Source organism: Aquila chrysaetos, chromosome 3 (assembly GCF_900496995.4).
Source record: "Aquila chrysaetos chrysaetos chromosome 3, bAquChr1.4, whole genome shotgun sequence".
Classification (NCBI taxonomy): Eukaryota; Metazoa; Chordata; class Aves; order Accipitriformes; family Accipitridae; genus Aquila; species Aquila chrysaetos.
This window is the reverse complement of record NC_044006.1, coordinates 13,665,179-13,679,643: the sequence shown is the minus strand read 5'-3', so window position 1 is coordinate 13,679,643 and position 14,465 is coordinate 13,665,179. Positions and strand designations below refer to the sequence as shown.

The following is a 14,465-nucleotide window of genomic DNA, read 5'->3' as shown; positions in this document are numbered from 1 at the left end:
CTTGAAAAAATATAAATAAACTTTCCCACTCCCATGATGACTCGTATATTTGTCAACTGGTCTTTATGGCAAAGTGGCAAAGATTTCCAATGCCTTCTAGTGACACTAAGAAATAAAGTTTGAACAAATTTCTGAATTTTAAAATTATTAAGAGGACAGATTATCACAACCAAGAATAACTGTGTGTGAAAGGAAATTGTTTTCTAGTCTGCTAATAATTTATTTTACATTCTTCATAAGCACATTCCAAAAAGCACATCTTCTAGAGGACTAGTTCCAAGGACTCTCCTCATTTAGTCTCCCCACAGCATTCTTTGGACTTGCTTAATTTCATAGCCCAAGGCTGCTCTGGAGTTTAGGTGAATTTTATATTGTGCCTGTTTAAGATGACAAGCCATCAAAAAGCTGCTGTTGCCTCCCTGACAGTGCAGGGTATCCTACCAGCGATGGCTCCCAGCACTCTTCCTATTGAAAGCTCTCCCCTGCTTTTTAATAAGCATTTTAATTTGATCTGCATCTGTAGCATTCAGGTGTTTCCATACCCAGCCTGTGTGTTTTCCTTCTGAGTGGCTGCTGCTTTCTCTTCTGGCTTAGGGACACTTCAGAACGTTTCCCCAGTGCTCCTCATTCTGAATTAGCAGGGACAAGAGCTGAATTTTTGAAACAGGCAAGCGGAAAAATGATCAAATGAACAAAATGAGCCAGAATGAGTGGATATTCACGGGACGTTGAAAGGCAGCAACAGCGACCGTGAAATTGGTCAAGCTGGTTAAAGTGGGCTGCCTCATCTGCCTCCCTTCCCACAAGGTCTCTGGAGATCCCCTCAGCAGGGCAGAGGGACTACACGTTTGGACTGCTCAATGTTATCCACAACTGTGATTTCCAGGCACCACAGTAAGGAAAATAATAATAATAATAATAATAATAATAATAATAATAATAATAATAATAATAATAATAATAATAATAAAAACCCCAACAGGATAAGTCATCCTTAACATTGCTATTTTAGCTGGTGGGTTTTGTCCATATGGATCAGGGAACTGTCCAAAGGTGTGCGGACACTTATTTCCTCCACACAGAAGGGAAAACTGAGGCACAGACTGATTAATTAACGTGTTTAAAGCCATAGTGACAGCAAGTAAGTTTCATGCTCAAATACATGGGAAGGCAGCTGCTGAGCTTAACTGGTTCTGAAAGGAAACCTTTGTCTAAAGTCACTGGTTCACATTAAAACAATTTCTTGCTCACTGAACAAACTTTCTTATCTTTAACACCCCGGGCAGAAAATCTCAGGACCAAAATTCCTGGTGCAAGTTGAGAACTGAAAATTCATGTTCAATTTTATTGTTCAATATATTCCAGACACGGAAAGCGGTGAACACAGGAAGATGGCCTTTAACTCCTGGCTTTAAAGCAGTCCAGGGAAGCATTGTGGGATAAATAGGAAATTTCCTGACTTCCGTGTGAATTCACCAACATTTTCATGTATTACTATTCTATCTTTGCCTTGTTGTTTCGGGACTTTCTTCAAAACCATCTAACATTTCACCTAACAGAGATGAAAAAAAGCATTGTATTTAGATATCTTATTTACCCAGTACCTTTGAGCCACAACTTTGAAACATCTTTGTCTGTCATTACTTGAAAAGCCAAAGCACTCAGCTAATTAGGACTTCTTTTTCCTCCACATTGATTCATCTGTAAAGTATTCAGCCACCTGGATTACTGGAAGCAAGAGGGCATTCACAAACAGGATGGAAATCATCCCCAATTCAGCAGTGATCTCAGATTTTTCTCAAAAGAGATAGATGGCTATAGGAATTTGGGGTTGAAAAAGGCCCTCCTGGGTGATCAGAAGGACCACAGTGTGTTGTCCTCCTCCTGAGGTTACCATAGGCCACTTCAGCTCTGAGGTGAGGTTTCAACCTCACTTTGGGAAATCTGCTCCCTTTTCTAGTGGTCTGTGCCCTGAATGTCGCCTCCTTGAGCTGTGCTCCACCCACAGCACGGTCCAAGGCAGAGAGACTTTTGCAAGGTATGAAGAGCCATTCATTTGGCAGAAAGACTCAAGGACCTCAGCCATAGCTGCTTCCCCAGGCTTTCAAGGACTTGAAGCCAGATTTGCCCACAGACTTTCTGCCTGACCTTGAACAAACTGCACTTAAAGTCTGCATCTGCTCTAAAGTGAAAGATCACACCTGAGGCTTGACCAGAGGCCAAACTTACAGATGGCGCATGCTCTTCACTTGGTGGAGGATTTGGATGCTCACCCTGGTGACAGTTCAGCTCCGGGATCTGCAGGGCAGGCTGTGAGTAAAAGGTAGATGGGCCGTGGGGGCTGTGCCTGTCCCCCACGTATCTGTTTTGTAAGAGTCCCCTGATGACTGAGGCTGGGGAAATAAAATGGCCCAAGGATCTTAAAAGGATCTTGTTTCCTTCCACTGCAGCAGATGGGATTTGCAGTGTAGCCTGTCCATAAGGGCAACACGGATGTGCAGATTTGAGTTTTGGGATGCTGCAGGCTGCTGTTCCCGGGATAGCAGAGCCAAGGTAAGTATTAACATAGCTCCTGTACTTCAATTTATGCCTGCAAAATGAATGCTATTCTCATGGGCTGCAATAAGGTTGTAACATGCTTAAATACTTCATTAATGAGGGCTCTGTAAGTACCACAGAGACAAACAAGATTTTAGAGGGGCAGAAGCCTTTGTGCTTTTCCCTGCTCCACAGGGGAGAATTTCAACTCACTGTCCAATTTGCAATTGCTAACAGAAAATTTTGCACATGGAGATGGATTTGCTAGCACAGTTTGTGCCTCCGTCTAATTGTTTTTAAACTTTGCATCTTGGGAAGAATTAGCAATCATGCTGTTCTTATAGTCTTCAGATTTTTTTTTAAATTTTCTTCCCATGGTATCCCATATGTTTCTATTGCTTTCAGGGGAGCAGAACCGAGTCATCCTCTGACTAAGACCTGTTAATTCACAGAGCACATCTATCTACTGGACATGGCATTTGCAGTCTGTTGTAGAGGTTAAGAAAAACTTCCCTAGTGGGGAACATTATACCAGGAATAAGTGTAAATCTTGTTAACGTGATCATTTGTATTCTTTTTAACTATACACGCAAAGACAGATTAATTTTCTTAGGGCTTTTTTGAAGAAAGGAGGAATGAGAAGGTGAGAATAGGAGGATATCCAATTAAGACTACTGAGGCCAGGTATTTACACGGAGCCATTCCTTCGAGCCTTGCCAGCACTGGTTCAGGAACACCAAGGAAGTTGAGATGTAATAGTAGCTTTTACCACCCTTCCTGATTTGGCCTCTGCTATAACTTAAAAACACTTTAAGGCTTCTTTAACTAATAGTGATAGATAACCACTGCCAAAGGCCACACTGCCATCCAGCATATGCCCCCACCACTAACTTTGACCTGCACACCCCCTTGGCTTCTGCTTTAAAGTCCCCTGTGTGACCTTAAACGTGACATTAAGGGGGTGGACCTTACAAAGATCTGGTCTAGGTCCATCTGATGGCTGTAGAAAAATTGTGAGCTATTTAAATTTTTGTGCTTGAAACTAACATTGGCTCTGTTTTTAAAGTGTTCTTAAATCCTCCTACTCAGGGAAAGAGGATAAAAATATCCTGCAACACCTGGCTAATTTAGCCACTTGTAACAGCCACCACTTTTTTGAGGATAGGTATTTCAAGGTGTTGTCCCTTAAACTGCTTTTTCTGAGCATTTGACAGGTTAGGCATTTTAGGAGTTAGACAATGTGCACCAAATCAGAGAGAAAGTGAAGAACTCAAGGCATCTGTGTCCAGTGGAAGTGCAGCCTGTATCAGAGTCCCACTCACTGCAGCACTGTAACATCCATCCCTTTCCTTTTGCTTCCACAAAAGCCTCCGAACTCATTTCCTTCAAGGGAGACTGGTTCCCTTGCTCATTGCTCTATTGTAGGCTTGTAATCTCAAACAGGCTCCTAAAAATAGAAACACTACCCTAACATCTGTGCCCTTCTAATGTCAGTAAAAGCAGGGCATGAAGTGCTTTAAATCAAATTCTCATTCTCTGGAATACAGAGGATCACCTCTCTCTGGTCAAAAGTCACAGATGGCAGATGTTTGGTTTTATCCCCTTTGGCTGTCGACAGTGGCAGATTCAGAGCTGCTACAAAGCGCTAAGGCTCCGCACCAGCTCTTAGCTCTAGGAAATCCCGGCTGTCTACTCTCGTTCATTCTCTTGAAGCAATCTTTAATCTTTGCAACGTTTCCTTCAGGCTCTGTGTTCCAAGGCTGGAGCTAGAAGAATGTCTTCACACAGCCTCAAAGTCCAGAAGTGCAATGCAACCTCAAGGCATAGAGTGAAAAAGTTTTTTAAAAACCAAAACAACAAAACAAAACCACAAAAAACTCTACCATTAAATTAAAGTGATTGCCAGCTTCCCCACCCACGAAAAGACTTGATCTGCTCATTCCTTTGAACATCAAAGCCAAGAAGTCCTGTGCTTCCTTCTCTCCTCATCCTTTTTTTTCCTCCTCAACAAACTTCCTTATTGCAACAGAAGCACCAACCACGGACCCACTGAACCTCTGGGTTTGCAATGGGTCATAGAATCTGAATGGTAGCTGGCACTTCCCGTCCACTTTGCCTACTTTGAGCCTGCTGATGGCATGACTGACTCACACAGCGGTTCATCGTTGATGGAGTTTATAACCATGGTTTTGAAGGAGCTCCAGGTGCCTTTAACTGTCTGAAGCTTGGATGGCCATGAGCAAAGGGGACCCAGCACACTGGCTGGTCCTGTGGTTCTCTGACCCTTAGGATTAAGCCTGCAATGAAAGGGAGAGGGCACGTGAGGTCCAAGAGCTTGAATATCAGAAAGCACTTAAGCACACCTTGCACACACTTCCCTGAATAAGATCCTGCCATGACTACTGCTACTGTCATTAAAGAGTTGAATTACTTTTCCTCCTTTTCTGACAGACCTAGCCTTAGCACACCCAAGGCAGTCATGTGACATGGAAAAATGCATCTTGTTTTTTAAGTTGAGGGAAGGCAACAGAAACAGTGTCAAGGGCTAAATGAAAGTAGAGGATAAGAACACTGAGAAATTTTCATGCTGGCTGATCTACAGGTGAAGGACGAGCCTGAAACAGAACCAAAGCTGCTAACCAGACCTTTGGAGTCATCTGAGGTGAGACAGCATCAGCAGAGATTTCATTACTCACAAATCCCTCCAGATGCCTTAAATAATTCATAGCAAACAGTGGGACATAAAGACCAGGAGTCCCATTAGGAGGCACATGGTATTGTTTTTGTTCATTAGGGTGAGTCACACAAAACACATTATTACATAAAGCTGGATGTCTCATTAATTACATCAGTCTGGGGGCTATAATGTACCAGTGCCTGGAAGAGTTCTGGGAGACTCAGTCCTTGTCCTCATTCCAGAAAGCCCCACAGCGTCTCTCTGCAGAGTCACCCATCACCCCCACCCCAGCTGTTGCTCAGGGTCTGGCTCCCAGCACCCTTGCTATGACTCTGCCCATGGGTGCCAGCATGCATTTCTCCAGCAATGTCACCTCTCCCATGAACTGCCCCCCGAGGACAAGAGTATTCTCGTGCTCACCCCATGCAAGCAGGGCACAGCTCCAGCTGGGCGTCCAGCGCTGACACCACCAAGGGAAAACCCAGCCCTGAGCTTCCGACAGTGCCATCAACTCCGAGAATATAATGGAGACTAAAGGAGGAGTGTTTATCACTATTGCGTTTGGAATAACAAGGCACTGCTGCACCGTGGCTTTCAGAGCGAGGGGAACTGAAGCATTTCAACAGCAGCTGCCAGTGTTTGCCCATACAGGCAGGTGGTAGCTGTGCCTGCCAGCTGGAGGGGAGACCCTGAGACCCCGCATTTTCTAATGCATGCTGTATGCCTGCAAACACCCACCAGGGCCAGCCCTGCTTGCATGGACGACGACACAAAGGGGTGCCATCCACTCCAGCTCTGCCACTTGCAGGTACTCAAATGACGGGACCCTGAATTTCATGAAGAAAAATAGAGGGTTGGCTTTCCTTCACTACACAGATACTGCAGTGCGTGAGGAGAGTACCCAGGTTCCTAGGGCTTTAGTCATTTCTGTAGAGACAGGAGAGACCCTGCCTGTGGATGTACGAGCAGTAGCTGGGGAGCTGTAGGCAGACAACCCTTCCCATCTGTGTAGCCTCTGTCCACTTCTGGAGCTCAGCAATGCAGCTCCCTCTTACCACTTCAACAAAAAGAGTTGTTACGGGAGACATACACCACTTCTCCACAAACTCAGTCTTCAAAAATCTACGTCATACAATGGAAACCCACTGCAACCTGAGGGTTGTGGGGTGGACTAAATAAACTCCCCAAGTCCCCTGCAGCCTCCTTTATACTGTCCTACAGCTTTCCAGGTAGGAATGTGTCCAGTGATGGATGCTTTTACCCTGCAATGATGTGAGACAGAGATCAGAGACATAAATGGGAATTAGATTTTCACTGGCACAGAAGAGGATCATATAAGTAAGTCAGAGGAGCATCAAGATCTGCACTAACATAACCTTTCTGAATTAGCATTCACCTCATGCTTGGTTATATCCAGACTCCACACTACGGACATTACCAAAATATTGCTGCCAGGATACAGTGGTGTTTGCCTGTACAGAATCTATAGAATTTACTGATGGGGAGAAGGGAAAGGGTCAGGGAACATCCTCGCATATTTTGCTCTCTAACAGCAAGTCCTTGTAACTGTATCAATATGCAGTAGCAATGACAGGGACAGATGATCTAGAACTTCCTGCATTATTAATATACAGTGAAAGATGAGGCAGCTATTGTGAAAAGTATCTGTTTTCATGTTTAATATACGATGCTCTAACGTCAATGTACTGCTACTGATGATATCATATCAAAACGCAGCTAACCTTTTAAGAAGTCCCACACTGAACAGAAAATATTTGCTGATTTCCAACACTCCTAAATGTTCCAGGCTTTTAGGACTGTTAAGATCAGGAGAACAAAACAAATCAAAAACAAAACAGGAAGGGAAAGAAAATGCAGTGACAAATGCCAATGGAAGTGAAATAGAAGCAGGAACAAAGAGAGGGGAAGTGGAGATGTGGAGACAGAGTTCAAGGTGTGCCCAGACACCACCAACTCCCCTTCTGTCAGCCAAGTTAGGACTTCGGCTCCCATCATGGGACACCCAGACCGTGATACAGAGCGATGCAGCACCACACCTCACAACCTGGGAAGGTGCTTTCTTACTCCCCTTTGAGCCTCCATCTCTGCAAGGCACCATCCACTCGTGCATGCTTTGTCCAAGATGAGCAGTTCACCCCAGCAATTCAAATACCAGATTTTCATCCTGTCATTGCGTGAAACAAACTCCATTCATAGCTCTGTCCGGCTTCTGGAAAGAGCTTTCCTCCCTCATCTCAAGCTCAGCCTCATGACAACTAGAAAAATAAGCAGCCAGATTCCTCTGTACAGCAGCAGGGGAGCAGGAAGGAAGGATAGGGCAGTGCAAAGACCAAGGGGGTCATTCTCCTCCATGATGAACCCCTGAACGGTCACATTGTGCCTGATCATGATGTCGTCTAAAGAAAGCATGAATATGGCAGAGCCAGGCCTTTAAGCTCTGTAGTAACCAAATCCCAGAAATAAGTTATCCTAAGCGATTTAACGTGGAGTGACTGAGGAACACATGTAGAAACTAGCCTTAATGCTTGCAGACAGCAAGGAGTCCCGGAGACACGGGTTTCTTCCTGTTAAGCTTAAATAGAATTATATGGTCTTTAGTTTACCTTGCCATGCAGGCGTATTAGGCATGGATTTCTCTAAAGCCAGAACATCACAAGCTACCCAAACAGCCCTGTCATTGCAATTTCACAATTTCCCTCTTTTATGCCTCTTTGAGCTCTGACTGCAGTAAAATTTCATCTCCTCAGCCCACTGCCATCTGGAGCAAGGTTCAGACTCAGTCATAAGCATAATGGGAAAGGATATTTCTGGAGAATGGTGGGAAGGTTAATGATGAGTATGCTTAGAGCTGGTGATCTCTTTCTGTGTCTCACTGTAACACTCTGGTCTCCACCATGTGAACTAAGTGGAAGTTACTGGGAAGATAACAACAGGTCTGAGATCTGACAGGAATTGGGGACTACAAAACCTCAGTGAGCAATGCAGGGAGAGCCTCCCCAAAGGATTTGCAATCTGAAATTATCCCAATTCATCCAGGAGACTGGACCAGGACCTAGACCATCTGCAGAGCATCAGAAGGAGATTCTCAGCAGCTGCAGAGACTTTGCAACTCCCAAGTCTGGGCCAGCTCAGCTCTCAAGGGGTCAAAGACAGATGGTTTTCAAATGGGTTAATTCCAGGTTATGTTAAGCTTCACAGGGAACATCAAAACCTTAATTATCAGGGTTAAAAATGGACATCAGAGGATACCTTGTAACCTCCTGCCATCAAGAAAACAGGTGGTACCCATTGCTTTGCACAGCTCAAGTAACACACCAGCTTTCCAAACCGCCCTCCAGCTATGGGCTGAATAGCTCTGTACTGGCTTCAGCAATGCATGGCATCTCCTTGAACAGCTTCAGCTCTCTGACAATCTTCTTTAGCCATTTCAGTGCTCTTGCTCTTTCTGCCGTGGCCCTGCCTCACAAGGCTACATTCCTCCAACACTCCACAAGGCAGAGAGCAGGAAGGAGAAAAGGAAGAGAGATGCTAATGCCTTCACTAGTAGGTGTTACAAGCCCATATCAGACAGGCTGTTTATTTCTGCTGGGCTTAGCTGGAGGTGTTTGTATGCTTTTATATGACTTGACATCCACCCCTCAAATAATCAACCCTGCATCCCCAAAAAGGCCAGAGACAGACATATTATTCTCTGATGCTATTTCTAGCTTTGTCCAGCAGACACCACAGGGAAGAAGAACAGCTGCAGCTCAGGCAGTTTTACAAGCTGTTACTGGCCTGGCTGTTCCAGGCAATGCCTGTCAGGTCTGAGTGAGCTGGACTCCAGTAATCGGGCAAAGCTGTTGTTTGTTAGCCCCTTGCGGTCTCTTGACTTTTCATCTTGATTAAAGACTATGCTGAACGATAGAATTAGCAAGGCAGGAATCCTAATCCTTTTGCCGCTCCTGAAATCCAGTCGCCTGCACACGTGCTCATCCTCAGGGCTACCAATTAGTGGCACCAGCTGCTAGCCTGGATGCCAGGGCCAGGAGATATTAGTGCACAGACCATTAGCTTTAAAAGGCATTTGGAACTTCTGAACCTATTAGGGTTTGTGTGACTGACGTACACTACAGCCATATGTGGCTCGCTGTCCTTTCTGTCAACCATTTTTCTCCAAAAATGTGTGGGTTTATCAGAGCTATCTAGGTAAAGCATCTCACGAAAGCATCTTACCAAGAGGATTCAGTAACTGTATTCAGTTAAATAGTTGTTACCTGCTTTAACTAACTTCCCTGGCATCTTTCCTCTGAGTTAGGAATGGCAATGGGTTGTATGAAAGGTTGAATATCTGGACTCTATTTTTAGCCCTGTCATTTGCCCAGTTAATGGTTCCAGGGAAGTCATTTCATTTCTCTATGCTTCAGCAACCCCATCTGTAAGATGGTAATGATGAGTCTGTACCATAGGGTTTTGAGATCTATGCTTGTAAAAAATATAATAAAACTTAGAATTACCATTACTGCCTAAAGCAAGGGTGGAGAGGAAGCCCCATGGGTCTTTGCATATTTTGCAGCAGTACCTGCATGGATTTTCTTTTTGCAAATCCTGTCCTGCCGTGGCATCAGACCTGGATCATCCCTGCTGACCTTGGCAATCACTGTTCCATGCTTGGCGCAGGTTAGGCTCGCTGGGTACTCCTGTTGTCGCTGGGTCCCCAGGAGTGGTGGTACCAGCAAGCCATGCAGGTCATTTCCTGAGAAGATGACAGGAGGTGATGACAGGGGGTGCTTTTGTTATGCACTTTGTGGACAATCAATCCATCAACACAGCAAGAGGGATCGAGCCATTGACTTCAGATTGTTTCCCTCACACTGCCTTCATTTCCCCAGTCACAATCACAGCTCAGTGCTGGGTAAGTCATGAGCTACTCCCCCTTCTTTCCATCATTACTTGGGTCAACTGTCACATCTCCACTCCCCCCCACTCAACCAGCATCTAGGAGGAGTTCTGCCATGCAGGACCTGCTCTTTGTGAAAATTAATAGAGTTGGACTGGAGTTTACCTGAGCATACTGCTAGCAGACTGGTTACATATTATTTGAAGCCAGTGCAAGTGCCAGGAGGGAGAGCCAGAACACCAGGCTGTTAGCTATGCGTCTTGTGGCAGTGGGTCCTGGGCAAACACAGACGAAGGACGTCCATCAGGAGACCACCCGGCTACCCAACCATTAACCCTGACCTACAGGGATGAGCCAGGTGGCAAACCAGAGCCTTAACTCTCAAAAACAGGTTAAAAGCCAGGTTGTCTTACTAGCCTATCTGAGCGCACTGCAATCTGGCTGCAGGGAGCTCCTTCCATTTCTTTCCCAGCTTTTTGTTTAAAGCCAAGCTGTCATGGAATTTGGAGTTCAAATACAAGAGTTCTTTAAAAATCTCTAAAAGGGACTTTATAATATGAAGTTCTGATGAAATTTCCAGGCCTTCCTCCTTCATATAGCTGGCAAATAGCAGCAAAAGTCTTTTATCACTTTTAAAAATATTTTAACATTATGCTCCTTAGCTGGATTCTTGACATGCAAACATTAAATCAGTGTCATTCTAAGCTGGTCTTTTATCTTGGGTCTGGCAGATTTTTCAGGCTCAGGACAGTTCTTTTGTAATTTGAAATGACTCTTCCATCAGTAAGACACACATCCTTCTACTTACCCAGATGGTATCCTCCTCCAAGCTAGAATAATGTATTTAAATTTACCCAATGGTTTTCATGACTCAGATTTCCCATAACTGGATGGTTTCTAACCGTCCTCTGCGCCACCTGTTCAGACATTACAGCAACCCTCTCACTGGCTCACAACCTGCAACGCTGCAGTTCATCAGTGGAGTGTGATTGCTGTTGGGTCAGGGAGAGGTTTTCAGCTGGTTTAGTCTATCATAGAGCAGTTCTAGAGCAGCTTCACATTCACATAACCCATGGTCTACAGCTTGGTCCATGGCAGTCCTGGAGAGGAACCATGGTTTTTAGAAACTGCTTCAAAGTTTTGTTTCTTCTGGGGAGGAAGGGTATGTCCTGAAAGCAGTCATTTCAATCTCCTGATCAGACAAATGGAAAACCGCACTTTTACTCCAACCCAAATCTCTATCCCCTGAATATTTCTCATCAAACTACATATCCGATCCAACAGAAAATTCATTTAGCAACCATGAACACAGCAACTTCACTGTCTACATAAAGAGATAACTTTCTGGTTTGGACTACAGGAGAAAAATGCAAATCCTTGCATAGCCATGTTTTATCATCTGCCTGGATGGCTTCAAGACAACAGGCAGTGATTTTAAATACCATATAAGTGATCAAGGCACCCCTCGTTACTGCTGTTCATTGAGATTCGAGCTCCTACACTACATAGGTCCTTCTGAAAATGCCACCGGTGCCTTCCAACTCACAAGAGTCCTTTTGGAGCAAAGGTATTTTTGGAGAAGAGCATCCTAAACAATACTGACATTCAATAAATCCTTTGAAATTGCTGGCAGGTGTGAGTGGTGGCTCATCATAGCCTGGAGCAGCTGAAAGCCAGATGCAGGAAAAGCAGGTGCAGGAGGATGAAGCAAGATGAACAAGGGAAGGGGTGGAAGGAACAGGGGCAAGAGGCTGGATACTAGCATTGGATAGGTTTCAAAGCTGCTTAGGTAAGCTGTTACATTAGCTTTAAAGTGTAGGTTGGAGTTTGAGAAGGCAGAAGTGAACTGAACTACAAGATACTGTCTTGCCACCATCTTCCATAGGCTATTCCCAGCTACCATAGAAATTACACGCCATTTGAAACCCCTACTCTGCCCCAGCCCAGACCCCACAAGGCACCAAATGTACAAAATTCAGGCAAGAACCTTGCTCCAGAAAAGAACAAACGATCACCGACTAAGTCTTGCTTCAGTTAACCCAACAACACTGATGATATGGCACAGTTTACTGGAGCTAGGGTGGGCTGTATCAGCTACCTTCCTAAATGCAGACAAGCCATGAAATGTCTAGAAACAGAAACCCAAATGAATGAGAGCGCTCCATGTTAGAAAACTAAGCCCCTTGCCATAAAAGATGAAACAAGAAGGGAAGATTAGCAAGGGCAAACAGGCAAGCAATTAATTACAGAGTAAATTAACTCTCCAACCATGTACATAATCAGACAAGAAACATTAGAAGCATAAGCCAGCAGTTTCAGTAGCAAAATTTTGACAAATTCCCATATGTCATCCCTTGGCTCAAGCAAAAAAGTTCTGCTTGAATGTGTCAAAATGGAGCCATTGGGGAGCACCATCATCACCAAAGCCCCCACATCAGGGCTCTGATGGGAAGATAATAACCCCTGTCCATAGGACTCTGTTGTCATTTGCCACAAAAGCCACGAGACAAATGAGGCAAAAAAACTTTCCAGACTTGAGCACTCCCGTGGTAAATTGTTCCCACTGTTTGAGACATCCAGGGACAGTTTCGTAGATTTGAATGTTCAGAAAGCTACGAAAATCCACTAGAAAAAAATAGTGCTGTAAATAAATAAATAATCAACACCAGCAATTTTCAAGCTGGAAGAAGAAAAGTCAGTGGACACTGTTCACAGCTCTTTTGTGCCTGAGTTCCTCAGTTATAAAACAAAGGACCGTACAATGTGTCTGGGATATTGTTAAAAACAAATTTTTAAAAATCCAGTCATGATGAAGCAGCACAGGTACCACAGAGAAGTACAGCTAGGAAGAAGTAAACATGAATCCCACACAGGGTCTGTGAAAAAGGAGCCAAGAAGAATAGGGTGAAACACTGCAGGGCTGCCCAAGCACTGAGCAAAACAAAACTTCAGCAGAAAAATCTGTGTTGCCACATATATGTGTAACTGTATAAGCTAATTTAAAGTTATGCACATAACATTAAGTGAGGCATTTCCAAATATCTAGAGACAGCTTTGATTCCCAGTATTACATGTTGTCACCACCCGGGCTGGCCAGACCAGGGAGGGGTCCCGGTGAGTTCAGAATTCCCTCGGGCTAAATTAAGGTGAAGTGACACCAAACGATCAGTTGAACGTTTCACTCCTGGCAGAAGCAGCCTGAACCTGGGAGGCGTTTCTCACAGCAGGAATTGGCACGGAACCCCCTCAGTAACCCGTGGAAACCATACACATCTACACATCGGTTCGGGGGAGAAGGCGAGCCGAGCCCCCGCGTCGGGTCAGGAGTTCCGAGCGGACCCTTTGCTTTCCCGGCCTCTTCTCCCAGCGGAGCCCGGGAGCGGCTGGGTCAGCGGTTTGTGTCCGAAGGGATGAGCTGGGGGGGTTCTGGAAAAGGGCTCCGGCTCCCCTCAGCCCGAGGGCCCCCTTCCCGAGGGCGCGCACGCGCGGGGCTTCACTTCCCGCCCTTTTACGGCCTCCCTGCCCCCCCCCTCGGGCGGGCACTCGCGCTCATTAGGCTAATGAGGTGTCACGCGCGGTGTGTGCTCTCGGACCCTTCGGGGCGCGGGTCGGCGGCCTTGGGGGCCCTTCGGGGAGCCCCTTCTCCCCCCGTGCCCGTTCTCTGCTCTCCGGCCGCCCCCGGGGAGCGGCCCCGCTCGGCGCACCCGAACCCGAACGCGGAGCTGGGCGTCCTCCGGCCCGGCCTCCGCCGCCTCCTCCTCCTCCTGCTGCTGCTGATGGCCGGGGCCGAGCGGCTGCTTTTCACCGGCTCTTCAGGGTCCCTTGTTCTGCACAGCTGGCCCCGCCACAGTGTTGGAGACATTAACTCCTCCAGGCTCTCACACTTGTATAGGGTCCCTTGAAGTTATGTATGTGTTACATTGGGCTGTTACCTCTTTTGAGGAGTAAAATGGGAAGACAAGGCCAATTTTTTCCCCTGAAGTTACATGCTGAGATTCTGCAGAGAGCTCTGGTGTCTGCCTTTTACATCTGAATAATGAAACCTGTAGTGTCCTGCTGTGGTTTCATCTGAACTGGAAGATAAACATGGCATTAAGTGGTGGACATGAAAGAAGCTGGTCAGGAGGTTGCCTGAGAGTGCCTGAGCCTTGCTGGGTGCAAGGAGCTGATGCTGACTTTTGGGTCACCGTCATTCCTGGCTGGAGTTCCTGTCCTCACCTGAAGCAGGTCAGGTGCCAGGTGACAACAACCTACCTGACTGATAAAGAACAATAAGCATGTGACACCAGCATCAAAACCATAGCAAGGGTGAAGTGAGGTAGGATGCATCCAGGAAAGCCCTGAGGATAT

At 45.7% G+C, this 14,465-nt stretch overlaps 1 long non-coding RNA gene across 1 annotated transcript in view; it reads right to left on the bottom strand.

The window, feature by feature from the left end:
- Positions 1-4,828, bottom strand: part of LOC115339774 — a 32,760-nt gene extending 27,932 nt beyond the window's left edge. The window contains exon 1 of the long non-coding RNA XR_003922830.1: positions 4,659-4,828. This is a non-coding gene — a long non-coding RNA (uncharacterized LOC115339774). The remainder of the gene's footprint in view (positions 1-4,658) is intronic.
- Positions 4,829-14,465: the final 9,637 nt, after the last annotated feature.